General features: G+C 35.4%; 1 protein-coding gene across 4 annotated transcripts in view; it reads left to right on the forward strand.

The window, feature by feature from the left end:
* Positions 1 to 19,631, forward strand: part of SGCD (sarcoglycan delta) — a 739,981-nt gene that overhangs the window by 656,792 nt on the left and 63,558 nt on the right. The window lies entirely within an intron of this gene.

Here is a 19,631-nt window from a genome sequence, read left to right on the forward strand (position 1 = left end):
TGAACACAGGTTCTCTGATCAAAACTGAAATTTTGGGAAGACCTGGTTAGGAAAACCAGTGTATTAAAAATCTCTGGTTAAGAAATACCTCATCCATTGATGACTGAGATAGCCTCAAGACTATAGGGATGACAATGAGGTCCAAAACAGGGATATAAGTTTCTTTTATAGAGAAATGAATCTATTCCATGCCCAGGTAAAGAAATTAGCCTGACATAAAAACTGTTGTAAAATTGCCTATTTTCCCTGAGACACTCTGCTTCTGTATGGTGGAATTATATGACCTCTTCATTCCAAAATATGAGCAGAGGAGCCCCAATATGTAAAAGGGATAACCACTGAGAAGATATTTTTTATAAGACTACAAATAAAATGAATATAATAGAAGCAGCTTTACTACAGTGTTCACTCAAGAGATGCCCATGCCCCACTCAGGGAAAATTGTATCTCCTCATCTTTGAAGAGGTAATTTTAACCAAAGCTAATCAGAAAACACCTTAAGTATCATACATACCGGATGAGGTGCATCTATAATATGATTTCATTAGTGGAAGGCAGCCTCTCACAAATCTATTTGTATTGTACAAGGCAGATCTAGCCTTCCAAGGAGCAATTTAAATGTAGTATGCCCACTAATGTGGCAGCAGTCATGTTGGAAAATAATAATATCATAATCCCCAGCAAATTAAGGTTTTCTTTGTGCTATGTTTCCCAAACACAAAGGTGTTTTCAGTGCTTGGTGTGAATTACAAAAATTGCAATTGCAAAAATCCCTAGTGTTCATAAAGATTTACAGGTTAGAAATGTAAATGTATTGGACATAATTGGTGGGCAATGAGAGTCCTTTATTAGGAAAGTCTCTGGTGTGGGGACATATCTTTTTAGAATTACATAATACAATATAAAGAAAGCTGTATTGGTTTTTAATGTGGTCATTTTCAGCACAGAAAATGGATGTGGCCAGATCCTCTCTACTTCTAAGAAAGGATTCTAGAAAAAGAAACTTGGGCAGAAATTGTGGTCAAAGAGTCTCTAATGAGGACTTAGAGCATGACTATGATAACCCAATGAAAAAGGATTTTTGGAGCCAGAAGCAAAGTGTAACTTGGGCTTCATTTTTTCATTCAGTGGTCCTTAGGACTGAGCAGGATGTTTGTCTCTAAAAGATGAGTTCTCTAAAGAAAGACACTTCCTAAGGAAAGCAGACTAGAAGACTGGAGGAATGACAGGATGGGGAAAGGGTTCTGGAGAGTAATTACTAAACTGAAATTTTATTTATATTTATATAAATTTTATAAATGTGATTTACCATGTCTTTCTCCAGTTCATTTTACAGATAAGCAACTAAAGCAAGCAGGATAAAGTGACATATATATATATATTCATGTGTGTATATATAGATATATATGTGTATATTTACAAATCCTAAAAATATATAGTGACTTCTTTGCTTTTTGAAATAGAGCATTCTGAAAATAACTAAAACAATATTTGATTATTCAGAATTAGGATTTCCATGAGCCAAGATATATCTGTAGGAAACAAGGTTGAAGTTCTTTTAATCCTAGCTTATAACCTAGAACTGACCTTTTAAAAATATTCCCCATTATGCAATTTTCCTGTGCCCAGCTTATCCTTACAAGTTGTTATAGATTGACTTAAAAGTCTTGATTATTGAAGAATATTTTCATTATTCACAGGAGGTTCCTGTTTTAAGGGCTAAAGGAGTGACTAGAAATAGACACTGATTTAGCTCTTGGAAAATGCTGGGTCCTTGAGCTGTGATCTCATTAATAAAGGGAACACCCAGTGAGGAAACTTTTCCTTTGCTATCCAAGTAGATAATCAATGGCTCAAGTTTTTCATCTTTAAAAATTACCTAGAATGCATTTAGCATTTTTTTTCTTTTTCTATGTAGTATTTAAGTTGAAAATACATGATTTTTTAAAAATAAAATGCCTGGGGGCACTGGTTAAGTAAATATTGTACAAAGTTTACATAACCAGTTTGTGTCGAGGCTAGACTTGAATCCAGTCTTCACAACTCCAAAACCAGCATTCTTTCTATTATACCTTATATTAGCCAGTTTTGGTAGGATTAATAATATAATAGACATAGAGGTGGAAGAGACTTTCAGAGTTACCTGGTCTAACCATCTCATTTTTCAAATGAAAAAACTAATGCCCAGGGAGTTTATGTAGGGTCAAACAGGGTCAAATAGTTAATGAGTATCTCAGGTAGGGATGGAATGAAGACCTTGAGTCAGGAATGAGGCACAATACCTTGTGTTGTAATGCTAAATATCTTTTTTTCCTTGATAATGCTGAGTAAATACAGTGTATGTCCATATCAAGGCTTGAGCCAAGAACTAGATTATCTACATGGCAATTTAATCTCTTTGGAGCATCACATATTTAGAGGTGCAAGTAACCCAAAATAAGAGGCTGCTAGTTGGCACAGTGGATAGAGTGTCTGGCCTAAGGCCAGATCTACCTGAGTTCAAATCTAGCCTCATTCACTTACTAGCTATGTAAGCCTGGTCAAATCACTTAACCCTATCCAGAAAATTAACTGAAGATAGAAAAGGCAAACTACTCCAGTATCTTTGCCAAGAAAATCCCAAATGGAGTCACAAAGAGAATAACATGTAACTAAAATGACTAAACAACAAGAACAAAATCAAAAATATTCTATTTCAATTATAGATCGTTAAACTTTCAAGCTCATCTATTCTAAACCCCTCCTTTTATGAATGAAGAAATCAAAACTCAGAAAGTGTATTGCCCAGAGTCATACATGTCAGTGTTAGACAAATTCAATGTTCTTTCTCACACACCATGCTGACTCTTCCTTTTATTTCAAGTTCAAAGTTCCTTGTTTTGGAATTATTTCTGAGGAAAACTCTGAATTAGAATCTACCTCTAAAAAGTGGACATTTCTAATGCGATCTGTATTAGTTTCTTTTTTGTTTTCTCTCTAACTCTAGTAGATGAAATAGCAAAATCTGACACTTACAAATGTATCCATGCTAGTATTTTAATACTGTCACAATTCCACTGCACTATTGATTAGCTTTAACCTTGCATATTAAGTGAAGGGAAAATGAACTGGCAGAAAAACAACCTCAATTTCTGGCATCATAGAATTGAAATTTATTTTATTGGGATGGTACATGAACAACCTATATCTAGTCCCTGAATTGGTATAAACAGCCAAGACAATTTAGAGAATGTTTGATTAAAGAGACAGAATGATATAACAAAAAAAAAAAAAAAATCAAGAAGCAAATCAGGAGACCAATATTCTAGTCTGGGTCATGCTGTCAACAAGTTGGGGACCTTGGAAAAGTTAACAGATCCTTCCCTTCTCTGGGTTTGTTTCTTCATCAGAAAATGAGAGCTTTGGAGTAAATGCTCTCTGATATTGTGTCCAGTTCTAGCATTGTATGATTATATTCTAGGTGTGTTTTAGATTTTGTTTAAATCAAGCCAGCTACTATCTCTCAAGGTTTCTTTTAATAATAGCTTTTTATTTTCAAAATACATGAAAAGGTAGTTTTCAATACTGACTTGCAAAACTGTGTGTTCCAAAATTTTCTCCTACCCTTTTCCCAGATGACAAGTAATCAAATATATAGTAAACATGTATAATTCTCCTATATATATATATATATATATATATATATACATATATATATATATATTTCTACAATTATGCTGCACAAGAAAAATCAAATCAAAAAAGAAGAAAAAAGAGAAAGAAAAAATGAAGTAAACAACAACAAAATAGGTGAAAATTCTATATGTAGTGATCCACATTCCATTCCACGTCCTTTTTTTGGATGCAGATGGCTCTCTCCATTACAAGTATATTGGAATTAACCTAATCACCACCTTATTGAAAAGAGTCACCCTATCACAGCTGATCATCATATAGTCTTATTGCTGTGTATAATGTTCTCTTAGTTCTATTCATTTCACTCAGCATCAGTGCATGTAAGTCTCTCCAGGCCTTTCTGAAATTATCCTGCTGGTCATTTCTTACAGAACAATAATATTCCATAACATTCACATACCATAACTTAATCAGCCACTCTCCAACTGATGGGCATCCATTCAGTTTCCAGTTTCTATCCAATGCAAAAAGGGCTGCCACATTTTTCCATGCGTGGGTCCTTTCCCCTCCTTTAAGATCTCTTTGGGATGCAAGTCTAGTAGTGGCACTTCTTGGTCAAAGGGTATGTACAGTTTGATAGCCCTTTGGGCACAGTTCCAAATTGCTCTCCAGCAGGTTGGATTCGTTCACAGTTCCACCAACAATGTATCAGTGTCCTTGTTTTCCCACATCCCCTCCAACAGTCCTCATTATCTTTCCCTGTCATTTTAGCCAATCTGAGAAGTATGTAGTGGTACCTCAGAATTGTCTTAATTTGCACTTCTCTGCATCCATAGTCTCTCAGGTTTTTTGTAAAATTTTTAAAACATTGTCCAGAACTGTAATCATATTAGTGTTGGACATTACATCTATTAGGAAACTCCCTTCACCAATATTTACCCAAAGTGACAGAGTCAATATGTCAGAGAGGGATAGTAAGTCCAGATCTTGTTTATTGTGTGGCAGCTAAGTGGCACCCTAGTGGGTAGAGCACTGGCTCTAGGGTTAGGAAAACCTGAGTTCTGTCAGATTTAGCTTCAGATTCTTCCTAGTTATGTGAGCTTGACCAAATCATTTAACCTCTGTCTGCAACATTTTCTTCAACTGTATCATCCAAGCTCAAATGAGATATTTGTAAAGCTTCCCCCCCCCATTTTAATCTATTTTACCAAATAGATGCAAAAAACCTTTTCAACACATACTTTTGCAAAATCTTTTGTTTCAATTTTTTCTTCCTCCCTTCCCTCATTTCCTCCCATAAACAGCAAGCAACCCAATAGGTTAAACATGTGCAGATGTTCTAAATGTATTTCCATATCGGTCATGCTGCACAAGAAAAATAAGATCAAAAGGTGAAAGAAAGAAAAAAAAGCACAAAGCAAAAAGCAAATAAATTGCAACAAAATAAGGTGAAAATACTTTGCTCTGATCCATATTCAGTCTTGATAGTTCTCTTTCTGAATGCAGATGGCTCTTTCCATCACAGGTCTATGGTATTGCCTTGAATCACCTCATTGTCAAAAAGAGCCATATCCATCCCAGTTAATCATCACATAATTTTATTGTTGCTGTGTACAAGGTTCTCTTGGTTTTGCTCACTTCACTTAGCATCCATTCATGTAAGTCTTTCCAGGCTTTTCTGAAGTCAGGCTGCTTGTCATTTCTTATAGAACAATATTCTGTTACCTTCATATACCTTTCCCCAACTGATGGGAATCCACTCAGTTTCCAATTTCTTGCCATTAAAAAAAAAAAAAAGGAATGCTACAAACATTTTTGCACATGTGGGTCTTTTTCCTTGTTTTATGATCTCTTTGGGATACAGACCCAATAGAAACATTGGATCAAAGGATATGTGGAGTTTTTTTAGCGCTTGGGCAGAATTTCAAATTGATCTCCAAAATGGTTGGATCAATTCACACCTCAGTTTTTCCACATGTCCTCCAACATTATCTTTTCCTGTCATCTTAGTCAATCTGAGAGGTGTGAGATGGTAACCCAGCATTGTTTTAATTTCATTTCTCTAATCAATAGTGATTGGAGCATTTTTTCATATATCTATAATTTTATCACTTTAATATAATGTCTGAAAATTATTTATTCATATCATTTGACCATTTATTGAATGGGGAATGAAAGCTTTGGTTCTTAATATAGTTCTTAGTACATACTATATTGTAGGTATTTAATAAATGTTTCTTTCTCATCAGCTTTCTACCCACCACACCATGCTGTCTGATAATAGTGACAACAACAATAGCATTTCTATAGCCTTTAAGGTTTGCAAAGCACATTGCACATATCTCATTTGATTGTCATAACAGCCTATAATGTAGATGCTATTATATCCCCATTTTATAGATGAAGAAAATGAGACTGAAAAGGTCAAGTGATTTGTCCAGGGTCATACAACTAGTAAGCTTCTAAAGACAGATTTGAATAAGGTCTTCCTGACTCCAAGTCCAGCTTTCTAACCAGTGTGAAAAATATATACAACAAAAACACGGAACGATGTGAAGTATAGCAAGCACAGTATGGCTGGGTCAGAGCCAATCAGTCTAAGTTTGTGGGGAGGCAGGGGAGATTTATCATTTTACTTTCTGGATAGTTTTGGCCTACAGAAGGTATTTTTTATAGTGGGAAAATTATCAGATTAATGGATCACATTTGGGTTTTGTTCATACCTCTTTTTCTCCCCTTCCCTTTTTTCCAATATCTATGGGTCCTTCACTTGGCTAAATAGCAGTCACAGCTGGGAAGACTTTAGCTTGCCCTGCCTCCTCCTAAAAATTTCCCTCTTGGTTAAAAAAATTTTTTTTTGGCTTAACTTTGTTTTTGTTGTTTCATCAAAACTCAATCTTGTGTCTGACATGTGTGGGTTTTTTATTTATTTTATTTTAATGAGAGTCATTATTTGAGAGAGTTTAAGGCCTCTGGCATTTCATCTTGGAGTAGCCATGTTTACTGCCTTCCTAGGCTGTAAGTTAAAAGAATTGGTACTGTTCTGGTCTGCGATAGCTTGGGTTCATTGCTCTCCATTTCAGATTTACTGTATCAGTAATCTTCCTTAAGATGTTTACAAATAAATTCAGAGTTGAGTTTAAAAATAAAAACTGCTGCATCTCCCTAGATAAGTAAGTAGCTTAGTATGCAAAAGCCTACACCCATCATTCTCCCTATGAGATGTTTATTAACATTCCCCATATGTGGAATTATTCTAAACTAATGATGACATGTTATTCCAAATTAATGAAGAAGGAGACTGGGCTTGTTTCCCCTCACTAACTAGGCTGTACAAGAGAACATACCTTGAATAACAAGTGAATGTGAATAAAATGCAGACTGTGAAAGGTGAATATATGGGGCAGCTAGGCGATGCAGAATTCTGGGCCTAAAATTAAAAAGGTTTTTCTTCTTGGGGTTAAAATCTGGTCTCAGACATTGAGTATCTGTGTGACCCTGGGCAAGTCATTTCACCCTGTTTGCCTCCATTTCCTCATCTGTAAATGAGCTGGAGAAAAAATATGGCAAACCATTCAGTACCTTTGCCAAGAAAACTTCAAATGGATTCAGAAAGAATTGGATATGACAGAACAACAATAGAAACTGAATATAGTACCTATCTAAAGAGTCTTTTAAAATATATTCATTTAAAATATTCATAGTACTTAAAAGCCAATGACCTAATTTTTTTTAAAATGAGCCTTTTAATTCATAATTTGTATTGGCCTTTAGAGAGCACCTAGACAGCCCAGTGGATAGAGCACTGGATCTGGAGTCAGAAAGACCAAAGTTTAAATTTTATATCGGATACCTACTAACTATGTGACTCTGGACAAGTTATTTAACCTCTATCTTCTCTGGAGAAAACTCCATTATTATTGCTGTTCGATTAATTTCAATTGTGTCCTTCATGACCCAATTTGGGATTTTCTTGGCAAATATATTGCAATAATTCCTATCCATTTTCCAGATGAGGAAACTGAAGCAAACAGGATTAAATGACCTGCCCAGACTCATGTAGCTAATTAAGTGTCAAAAGACTAGATCAGAACTCAAAAATAAGAAAGAAAAAGAAGGAAAGAGAGGAAGAAAGAAAAAGAAAAGGAGGGAGAAAGGGAGGAAAGGAAGATTCATATCAAGAGAAGTAATCACATGGACAAAATCAAGAGTAATAGAATTTTTATTTATAAAACAGAGCTTCAAAGGAAGAAAAGATCCTCAACAGTAAATTCTAACTGTATTTTAATTCATTTTAATGGATATGTATTGAATACCTTCCTCTTATGTGCCAAACACTACACTCAAAAATCAAGCACTCAATTCTATTAATAAAGCCAAAGAAACAGTATTTCAGGAATAAAGAAACTAGAAAAATGGGAGGAAAAAAACAACACATGATTTTCAAGGTAAAGAACACAGGTCAGAATTTCAGCTCTTTCTGTGGTTACTTCTGTGATCTTAAGCAAGATATTTGATATCAGTGGAGCTGTTTCCATATCCATAAAATGAGGCAGATGGATACATAAATTTTAATGATCCTAATTTCAGTCCTAAACATATGATTCTAAAAGAATAAAATATTGTCAAATCAGAATAAGTTGAATTATCTCAGGAAAGATGATGGATCCACATGATCTCTTTACTCACAAAATTTCAACTTATTAACTGGTAGGCCAAATCTCATCCTTTCTCAGAGTCTTAGCCTCCTTATCTAAAAAAAAAAAAAAAAGAGGAGATTTTAAAGCAAGAAACATAAAGACTTCTTGATACTGGTAATAGTAGTATTATATGATTCTTAATGCCTTTCTCAGATATTTATTAGGAAAATTACTAAACTAAAAATAAACTAAACAAAAACATCTATTCTTTATCTTTACCCACTCACCAATCTCCTTAGCACAAAAACATCTACTTAATGTTGATTTGTATTCTGGGAAATTGTTGTCTTTGAATCTAACTTTCTCTCTTGATAGGAAAGTACATCTTTATGTGTATAGAAAATCTTGCTTAATTTTATTCTTCATGGATATTGGCTTCCAGCCAGTCTTGTTTTATTCCAATTATAACCTTTTCAAAACAAAGAATAATGGGAGATTAGAGGTACATAATGATGCACTTTTTACCCAAGACAGATATGGAATCAGAAGTGAATTCAACAAACAATAAACCAAATGTCACCATAATTTTTCTTTTGATCAGTAATCGTCTGTGATTAGTTAAAGCATAATGGTAATCAGGTTCCAGGATCATAGTTTAGATCCCAGGTGATTAGGGAATGTTGCCCAATATTATTATTGTCATACATTCTAGACATAAAATGTCAGGATTGGAAGTGAGATCAGGGTCCCTCTACTCCTTTTGACAATAACTCCAGAAATTGCTCACCTAAACTTCTTTCAAAAGCTTCAAATGACATTTGTCTCAGGGTCTTCCAAGATTACTCATGTTGTTTGGGGCCAGTTAAGATTTTTCTCTTCTTTCCAAATCTAGCAAAGGCATTATTTCTTACGTGAAGCTTTCCCTATTTTTTCATCTAAAAATGATCTCTCTACTCAAATTTTACTAGATGACTTGATCCATTGCCCACATCATACCTATCCTTGTAGCATACTTGTTTGTGTTTGAATCATTTCTTCCTTGATAAAGTATAAGCTCTTTGCAAGGAAGGACTTTTGATTTAATCTTACTACCTTGAACTTAGTAGGTATTTAATAAATGTTTGTTAGCTTGACTTAGGAAGTTCTCCATTAGGTAAAATCATTCTATCTGTTATTTGCCCCTTGGTGCCAGTTCTGTCCTATAAGATTAGGGAAAAGAAATTACTATCTCAATCCTTTTCCTTGTCCTTTGAGGTACAGTCACAAAGGATGGTCAGGCTTTAGGTGGAGCTTATTTCCAGTTTCCTTTGATATGAAAAGAAGTTATGCCTTGACCCCAAAATTTCCCATCAACAAATCTGGGATTTAATTCAAGATGCAATGGTTGCAGATGCCCATTGTTGCCCACTTTGTGCTCATTGCAATAAAAGCACTGCAGTACAAAGGCACTGGTAAGAGAAAGGTCTGCCAACTTTGCATGTGCCTGAGAAAGTGACATAGATGAGGAAAATAAGGATTCAGCCCCATACTTCATACTCCATTGATACTGGAAATCTAAAAAGACTGATCCTCCCTACTCCATATAAACCACAGCCTGTACTTGAAAGGTAAAGAGTAATGTGCTCAAGTATAAGTGAGACTTTATGAAACACATTTATAGAGAGGGTAGATAAGGTCTACAAGAAATGCTTGTTTGACTAGGCTGAGGCTCACTGATTCAAGATTAAGGAAATACAAAAGCATCAGAAAAAATATCTACCCAGAATAAGAAAGACAAGATAATCAAGACTATACAAGCATGTATGTGTACACTAAAAAAACAGTTTCCCCCATAAACTCCCCAATTGACTTTGGTCAAGTCTCTTTAACCCCTTCCTCAGTTTCTTCTATTTTATGGAGGTAATGCTAGCATCTAGCCCCAAAGGTTATTGTGAGGATCAAATGAAATAATATTTGTAAAGTGCACAGTACCTGACATATGGGTACTATATACATTCTATTACTATTATTATCATAACTATCTACATGGTACTTGTCTTTGTTGTTATTTACTCATTTTTCAGTCATATCCAACACTTTGTGACCTTTTTTAAGTGTTTTCTTAGAAGATACCAAATAATAACAAACTAAAAAATAAAATAAAATAAAATCTTCCACACATAATGTTTCCTCCAGTCCTTCATAACAGCTATCATATCTTTGTCTTTTCATATCCAAGCAGAACAACCTCAGTTCTTTCAAATAATTATTGTGTAAGGAATATCTTCAGTTACTCTTAATATTCTGCTCTCCCTCCTGGCCATTTTCCTGCTTGATAAGGTACCTCCTAACATATGACACCCAGAACTAAAGATAGTATTGAAGATGTGGTCAGACCATCACAGAGGACAGTGGAATTTCTCTCTTTGGGTGCTCTCTTCAATTATTCATTAGCAAAGTAAATTTAGAAAGAGATAAGTCACCATATCCATAGTCATAGAGGGATTTGGTGTTAATCAATCTGCTATTCACCGATATCTTGGGCTGTTCTAGTGTTACCTCACCCTGGGCACTCAGCCAATTTTGCTGAGAATAATAATAATCAGCCAATAATAATGCAGCCTAAGATTTCTTGGCAGCCACATCACACTGTTGATTCCCAATGAGTATGTGGTGTATTAAAATCCCCAGATTTTTCACAAGATCCATCTTGTAGCCACTCCTTCCTCCAGGTGTCTCAAAAATATGAATTAGTCAACACAAATCCATCCCTTTTATAGGGAAAACAATTTAAAAGTTCTTTCTTTTACCAACAAATCAGTCACACCTTTCCCAGAGATGAGCAGCATATTTCTTTGAGAACAATAGTTCAAATCCTTCATGACCTGCCTCCTTCCTTCAACCTTCTAGTCTTAAACTTTATAACCCATCCCCATGTACTTTCAGAACTAGGGATGCTAGCCTTGCTGTTTCTTGAATGTTAAATGATATCTTCTGCCTTTGTGACGGTTTTCTTCCTCTTCATCTCTGCCTCCTGAATTCTGAGATGTTCTTTGTGTTTAGAGGAGAGGAAGTTGAAATGGGAAGAGAACCAGAATTTATTAAGTGCCTACTATGTGCCAAGTACTGTGCTCAGTGCTTTTCAAATATAATCTCACTTGATATCTCAAGCCCCTAAGATCTAACCTTCTACAAGAAGCCTTTTCCTGATCCCTCTTAATTCTAGTGCCTTCCCTCCAGTGATTATTTCTAACTGATCCTGTATGTAGTTTATGTGTACATAGTTGTTTACATGATGTCTCCTCCATTAGATTGTGAGCATCTAGAAATCAGCTACTGTCTTTCTTTTATCCCCAACTATTACTACAATGCCTGATATATATAGTAGGTGTTTAGTAAGTGATTATTAATTGAATGTTATATTTACATAACAATCAGTGCCAGTGTTTTATGTATTCCATGATTTTGTGTATATGCTTTATTCTCTACCACCTCCTTATACTTTCTTCACTTCAGCTAAATTGCAAACTGCACAAGGATAAAAACTATTTTTATGCATCTTTATATCTCCCTCATCACCTAACATACCGCTTTGCATGTAGTTGTTTTCCATAAACAGTTATGCAATGAATGAATGAATACTACTTTTTTTCTCATTTATAATGAGGAATAACACTCTTTCCCACCCCACCCCCCAGTAGAATAGTCTATTACCTGATTTCATTTGCAAGAAGTTTGGGAAATATAGATCCCTTTTCTCCAGGGAAGATGTAATTGTCAGGCTCCAGTGGGATTGTGTTTAGGTTTACAAGCATATAGCTCTCAGTCCTCTGAATTTTATCTGGTATAGAGAGTTGCTCGTGGAAGAATTCAGAGTTCTCTGTCATCCAGTTATAGATCTGATTACCTCTTACTATTCACAGAGGAAGATAAGCTTCCAATCCTTTGGGATCTAAGACTTAAGCAGAAGTGCAACTGATTCCATTCTTGCTCTTCATTTCTTTCCACACGTGTATTGTCACATGCTCTGAAGTAGCAAAGAAAAGTAGAATTTAATTTTTTTTTGACAATCCCGGCTGCACACCACTAACCTTGAGTATAAAATAGATGCTAATAAATGCAGGATCTTAAAAATGTGAATTATAGCCATTTCACACTTCATGGCAGTTTCAAACTAGTAAGATAGCCTAATACTTAATTATAATGCTTGTCCTCTCTTCAAGTGTGGATGACATTCCTCAGATATATTTTGCAATGACATCTGTGGGAAGAAGTCGAGAAACTAATTAGTTATTCCTAATGCAGAGTATTGACTGTGCACTGATTAAAAGAAAATGTTGACATCCATCCTCACATGATGTATCTGTCTATTAGTTTAGTCTTCTCCCTGCGGTTTTCATGGAAGGTCTCTGGAAAATGATGAAAATGCCCTTCAGTCTTCATAATGCAGATGTTTATAGAAAACATTGCTTTTCATTTACATTCTGCGGAAGATAAGTGGGGTGATGATGTGCTGAGCAGGGGGTGTTTGATTTTTTCTGCTTCAGGGAAAACTACCAGCTGGTCTTTTTTTTTTTTTTTTTTTTTGAGGGCCACTTTGGTGGAGCAGAATGTGATGTTATCTACAGGTTAGTGAGGAAGCCCCATCAAAACTTTGAGGAAAGCAATTATTAGACAGGTAGCCCTTTTGGGTCTCAAGCTAAAGCTGCCCAACAGCTTCTTGCTACAAAATGCAACACATATATCTATCTACAAGAGCCTCATAGAGGCTTGTATTCATAAAACACAGCCTCCTACTGCCAGTAGGAAATAAGAAATTTGCCACTGAACTGTCCCAGTAGAAAATCTTGTCTTCTTTAGTCTGTATCTCTCTTGGGACACTGATCACTGTCTTGGAGTAGAGTTACCTGACCCCTTGTCCCATTTTACTAGATACTGAGCCACTTGAGGGTAGGGTCCCCATTTCTCCTCAATTGTATATGTCATTGAGCTCTTATCACAGTATTCTAACAGCAGATAGTCAATAAGCATTTGTGTTCACTATTTGCCAAGCACTATTCCATGTACTAAGGAATAGAAAGAAAGGCAAAAGACAAAACAGAAAGCTTACAGTCTGGTTGGGGAAAGGAAGACAACATGCAAACAAGTATGTACAAGCCAGATATGTGCAAGCTAAGTTAGACATAATAAAGGGAAATCACTGGCATTAAATGGGGCATTTCTCTTAGGAAAAAAAATTCAAAGGAAATCTGAATGAAGTCAAGAGGTAGAGATGGGGAAGAAGATTCCTGGAATCTGGAGATTGAGGAGCTTGTTCCAGGAAGAGTAAACAGTGTTACTGGGATCTTATAGTACAGGGTCAGAAGTAAGGTAAAAGAAGACTAAAAAGGTAGGAGGAGGCCAGGTTGGGGAGAACTGTGAATTCCAAACAGACGATTTTATATTTAATCCTGAAGAGGAAAGAGAGTTGTTGGAGTTTTTTGAATGGGAACTGAGTGGAAAGGAGCAGTGTAAAATTATTACAATATTCTCAGAACTGCACTTCAAGATCAATTTGACAACGAGGTGGAGACTGGATTGGAGACTATTGCAATACTCCAAGTGTGAGGTGACAAGCTGTACCAAATGGCAGTGGCAGAGGAGAGATGGGTGTATATTTAGAAGATACAATTAAAAGTATGGTTTTTTGCCATATATTTTTGCTGTAGCTCCCCAAGGAAACTGTACGCTTCTTCAGGGCTCTTTGTATTATTGTTGTAGTTGTTGTTTTTATCTTTCTTTCTCCCAGTGTTTAGCATAGTGGCTGCACATAATATACACTTAATAAATGCTAATTTGCTGACTATATGTTTGCCAAATACTGTGCTAAATATGTGTAGTAAATGTACAATTTATGCTTTTGCTTTGTTGTTTCTTTTTGTTTTAATGATGAAAGTATTCTAGTCTAGTATAATAATCCACATGGAAAATCCATCCATTTATTTAAATTATGTGGAAATAAAAGTAGTGAGGTGAGGGGGTTAGTGTGACCATCTGAACAATGTCATTAGGGATTGAAATATAAATTTTGATTCATTAGGAAGTTGCATGAATATAGAATTATGGAATGATCAACCTTCAGAAATTCTGTGGGTCTCAGTTTCCTCAATTCTAAAATGGCAAGATTGAACTAGATGACCTTAATCTTAATTTTAAAAATTTCTTACCAATTTTAAATCTATAATATTATGCTTAGGTATCAGTGCTAAAGATGAAGGGATTAAAGTGCTTACATTATATTATAAATAGGGTTTCTTGTGACAGTCAGATACATATACTATTTAATGTGTGAATAAATAAATACATACTTTATTTATATTAGATGGATGGTAAACTGAAAGGTGAAAATAAGCATAATGATCTTTTGTCTCATGAGATTGATTCAAACTGAGCCAAGGGCCCTCTATTTGTAAAAATAATTGTGAGATTCTCAGATGATCCAGGAGCATGTCAAATGTGAAATATTAGATTCAAATCCCATTAAGAACTTACTGCATATCACTATTGAAAATGATATGGTATCAACTCATGAGACTCAATTGTGATAGCTTGTAGTGGACCAGAATTAAGAATGAGGACACCTAATTCTTTCATGAAACTGTGATGTAACTTTATGTAAGTAGGCAATTCAACCTCTCTGGGTCTCCATTTCTACCTCTATCTAAAAAGCAACTTGAACTCCACAAATTATAAGATCTTCTCTACTGATTTTCTATGTCCTATGTTCCAAAGTTCCTTATATCTCTAACATTTTGTATTTTGTGACCCTCTCCAACTTTTTTCTTCTATATCTTATTCTTTCCTGCTCTAATAATCTACTCCAAACTTTCTTCAAAGGTCCATTTCTGACATTTCTGCTTCATTTTTGAAGGAACCTTTCCACTCTAACATTCTGTGGAACTGTGATTCAGTTTGCTACAATACATTTTAACCTGAAAGAAATACCTTCTGAAAGGCATAATATAGCAGGAGTATGTGATTGATATGGGACACCTTGAATAGGGTTGATTTTACAAGTAAGAAGATATCTAAATAGAATATACTTGTTTTGTCCTTTTTTAAAATCACAATTCTCAGGATCAGACTTATGAAATATACTTTTGACTTAAAGAGCTTGCAAAAGCAAAATACATACATATTAATAATCATTATCATTAATATCAAATTAGGGGAAGCATGATATAATCAAAAGGGGGGGCAGTTTGAGGATCTGGAAGACTTGGTCTTAAGTACTGTTTTTGATTTGTACATTCTAGTTGTGTGATTATAAACAAATTACTTCTCCTTTTCATGTCCCAAGTAATTCTCTAATAGTGTTAAGGCAGATATGAAATGCATCTTCAAAGGGAATTTCCATGTCAAAAAATTTATTCCACCAACTAAATTATAATTTTTGACTAAAAGAAATGAGAAATAAGTCACCTATACATATCATTTTCCCCACTAAGTTATATACTCCCAGAGGTCAGGCACTGATTCTTTTTTTGTCTTTATATGCTCAGAGAATGTCTGAAGACATATAATACCTTTATATCTCCTAACAGAATACCTGGCATATAGTAAGTGTTTAATAAATGCTTATTGAATTGAATTATGACTTCTCTAAACTCTGCCTTGCTACTAACAAAATATAAGAGAAAGTGTATCAGAAAATTCAAGAGTTACTATAAATGAAATCAATATTATTGGTGTTGAAAGAAGAGAAGATTCCTTTTCTCCAGAACCCTATTCCAAAAGAGAGACGAAAGGTTTCAAAACTTTCCCCTCTCTCCCTTATGATGGAATAGAGCCAAGTTAAATGGGACTCCCTAGGGGCAGAAACCAAGCTGGAAAGCATAACACAAAGGCGCCTTGCCTAAATCCACTTTATTTGTGCTTCAGCCTGCCCCAGCAGAATCAATAGCTCTCTCATAACCATAGCTGGAAAATGAAATTAGACATTAAACTCTAATGAGCCTTTTTTATTTATCAAATTGAGTATTCTGTGTCATCCAGGAGAGCCTCCATTTATATTTGCCTGCTTTCATAAAGGGCAGACCCTGAGGTAAATCACATCCTATATGAGCTACTGATTTTTTTTTTCTTGGAACAAACCATACCTATTTTTAATGTGGCTTGGATGGATTTTTATCTCTAACTACAGGTTCCTGCCACTGAACTCTGATTCCTGCTGGCTGCCTATAGCTTGGCCAGGTTAACCCCCAGGACACAGTGTATATCTTAGCTCCTTAGTAAAATTAATTCTCTTATAGCTGTAGGTAGTCAGATACCCCTATGTTCATAAAAAAGCAATATCCAATCATATTTTTCAAAGAGTTGGTTTTTCATGGCATAAATACTACTTATGAAGCCTTTGTCTGGGTAGGACTCAGTAAGAAATGGGATTCCATTGGAAAACCATCCATTAAACATGCCCTAGAAATTTGGGGCTAATGAATAGCACAAGCTCCCCAGCCAAAACAGGAGTAATAGTGAATCTTTGAGGGACAGTAACTTGATTCTTGTAACAACCCTGATTATTATCTCCATTTTACAGATGAGAAAACTGAGGTAAATAATGCTTAAGTGACTTGCCCAAGATCACACAGCTATTAAGTATGAGGCTAGATTTGAACTTAGATAGTCCTAACAAAGACACAACACTCATTTACTGAGCTATCAGATGCCTTAGGTCCTTCCCATCATCCCATAACTCTGGACAGCATGAAACAGTGATCAGTGAATTGATTTGAAATTTAAGTTGAACAATTTGCATCTGGCTGAAAATAAATTCTCTTCCCTCCTCTTTGCCCCCAAAGTGGATGACCTGTAAGCAAATATTGGCCTAAAGGAAGTAATTAATTATCCAATAGGGAAATGCCTCCAAAGAAGAAGGGAGGGGGGAGTGGCGATCTTTAAATAGGGAGGGATGGAGGAGCCTAATGAATAGTCTGAGGGAATAATCATTAATGGGGAAGAGCTAGATAGAGCAATTATTCAATATGCTCTTTAGGATGCATATGGGGCAATGTGTCCTGCTCTTTCATGGGCATTTCACCTGGGTACCACTAATCACTTTTTGTGGACTATTAGACCTTAGAAAATTGGGCTCACTTATTCAACTAGTTGATTAAGAACCATATCCTACTTCATTAAAAGCTACATTTAATTGTTTCCTTTAACACTTAAGTTGGAAGTTTCCATTGTATCAGAGAAAAACCCCTCCCAGAACAGGGATGTAACAAGTTAATTTGAAACTTAAATCCAGATCTCCTTTCCCTCATCCAGGACTTTCTCCTAGATAACATACAGATTTTCATTCAGCAGCAAATATATAGTACAATCTATTAATTCAAAAGAAGTTCCCAGAAGGGGGAGATCATTGTGAACTGGAGTATTCAGGAAAGGATTTATGTTAGACCTATGCTTAAACTAAACACTGAAGGAGGAATTTGAATGGAGAGAAGAGGGAAACATTCAAGGTGTAGGAGACAAAATAATGATAATAAGAACCTACATTTCTATTATTTTTTCAGTCCATCAATTGCTGTCTTCATAAATGCCTTATGAACAAGGCAGGACAATAGCTATTATTCCTCCAATTCACATTTCAAGCAATAACTAGTTTTGATGGTAAGTCTTAGTATATTCTGGGACCTGTTTCCAAGAATCTGATGAAAAACGTTTTCATTGAATCATAAAGGTGGATGGGAATTTAGAAGCAATCAAGTCTAGTCTCCCACAGGGCGCCAAGGGTCCTTTTGCAGTGGGCTAAATTAGATTTTATAGAGCAAACAATAAGTACAATTTGAGATCAGTGAAAAGAGATAGAAGTGAGGGCTAAAATTCATGGAGGATGGTGGACACAGGCCCTTTGAGAGAAGACATTATTTGAAGTGGCAGAGAGGAAGGGAAAAGACATAGAGGGAAAAACCATATTAACTATCTTCTAACTCCCACTGTTATTCCTTAATGTTTCAGGATCCCATGGCAGAATATAGTCTCAGGGAACCATCAAAGAGGTAACTTGGGGTACAATGTAAACAGCTCTGGATTTAGAGTCAAAAGAAGTGTATTCAAGTCCTGTCTCAGTCATTGTGATTTTGAACAAGTCATTTAATTAATCCAGGCCTTAGTCTCATCCACAAATGGGGGAGGGAGACCATGGACTGGATTATGTCTCATATCTCTTTTCAGATCTAAATTTGTAATCCCAGGTAAAGAAAATTCTGACTTGCCACCATTTATTGTATATGCTGTTAGGATTATAGACACAATTTACCAAAGTGCAATGACAACTTTGTTGTGCTATTTAACTCAATGTTTCCATAAAATCTCACAGTTCATCAATACCTGAGTAATTTTTGCAGAAGAAAGAAATAACATAATAAAAAGTTTTAAATCCCATAGGAAAAAAAATGATTATATTATCTAGAAATGGAATGCATAAGGACCCTTTTCCTTGCTTAATAATGCATCAATCTCCAGTTGTTGGCTCCCTCCCATTTCAGCAGCACAATCCACAGTGGCAGCAAATGCAGTGCTTCATTATTATTTCTTTAGTGAACTGTGTTGTCTGGAGGAAGCCCAGATAACAAAGAGGAAATTATAGTTTGTGTAGAGTGATATGATTGCCTGTAAACCAACAATAAAAAGGGAATCTCTGCTAGCTATCTAGAACTCCCTCCCACTTCACCACGCTAACAGACTCCAGCAGGGGAGCATATGTTCTATTCCCATTTTAATTGGGGTACGGAGAAATATATTGAAGTAGTTTTTGCACCTGTACAACCCACAATTTCCTTGTTAAAGTTTATTATCTGCAAGGGTTATTTCATTGGGAACAAGAAAACATCTTTGTCTGTGGCCATACCATTGAAGTATGATATTACTCTGCAGAAAAGGTAAAATTGAAAAAGAGCAATGAGGAATGTGGGAATTTTGGTCATAGTACCTTGCACGGAGTAGGTGTTCAAGGAGTTCAGTAGAGCAGTTTTTATTTATTGGTCTGAGGCACTTGTAGAAAGATGTAGATAGAATTTAATGGGTTATGATGCCATATAGTTATGGATCAAAAATTTAATTGGATTATAATCTGAAAGGAAGTTGCCTTCCTTTACAAATAAGTTAGCATTCTCTTAGCCTGTATAAGGTTTCCATGTCACATAGTAGAAAGAGCCCCATGTATATAATCATGAGATCTAGTTCAATCATTCATTCATTAGTTCTTTCTCTTTCCTTATTTTTCCTCTTGATTTCCTTCTTTCTTTTCTTTCTTCCTCTCTTTTCTTCTATCTTCTATATCTCCTTTCCTCTCTCAGAAGTAAATACCTTTCCCTTCTCTATACAAAACAATAACAATAAAAAATAAAAAATAAA

Source organism: Antechinus flavipes, chromosome 2, assembly GCF_016432865.1.
Source record: "Antechinus flavipes isolate AdamAnt ecotype Samford, QLD, Australia chromosome 2, AdamAnt_v2, whole genome shotgun sequence".
Classification (NCBI taxonomy): Eukaryota; Metazoa; Chordata; class Mammalia; order Dasyuromorphia; family Dasyuridae; genus Antechinus; species Antechinus flavipes.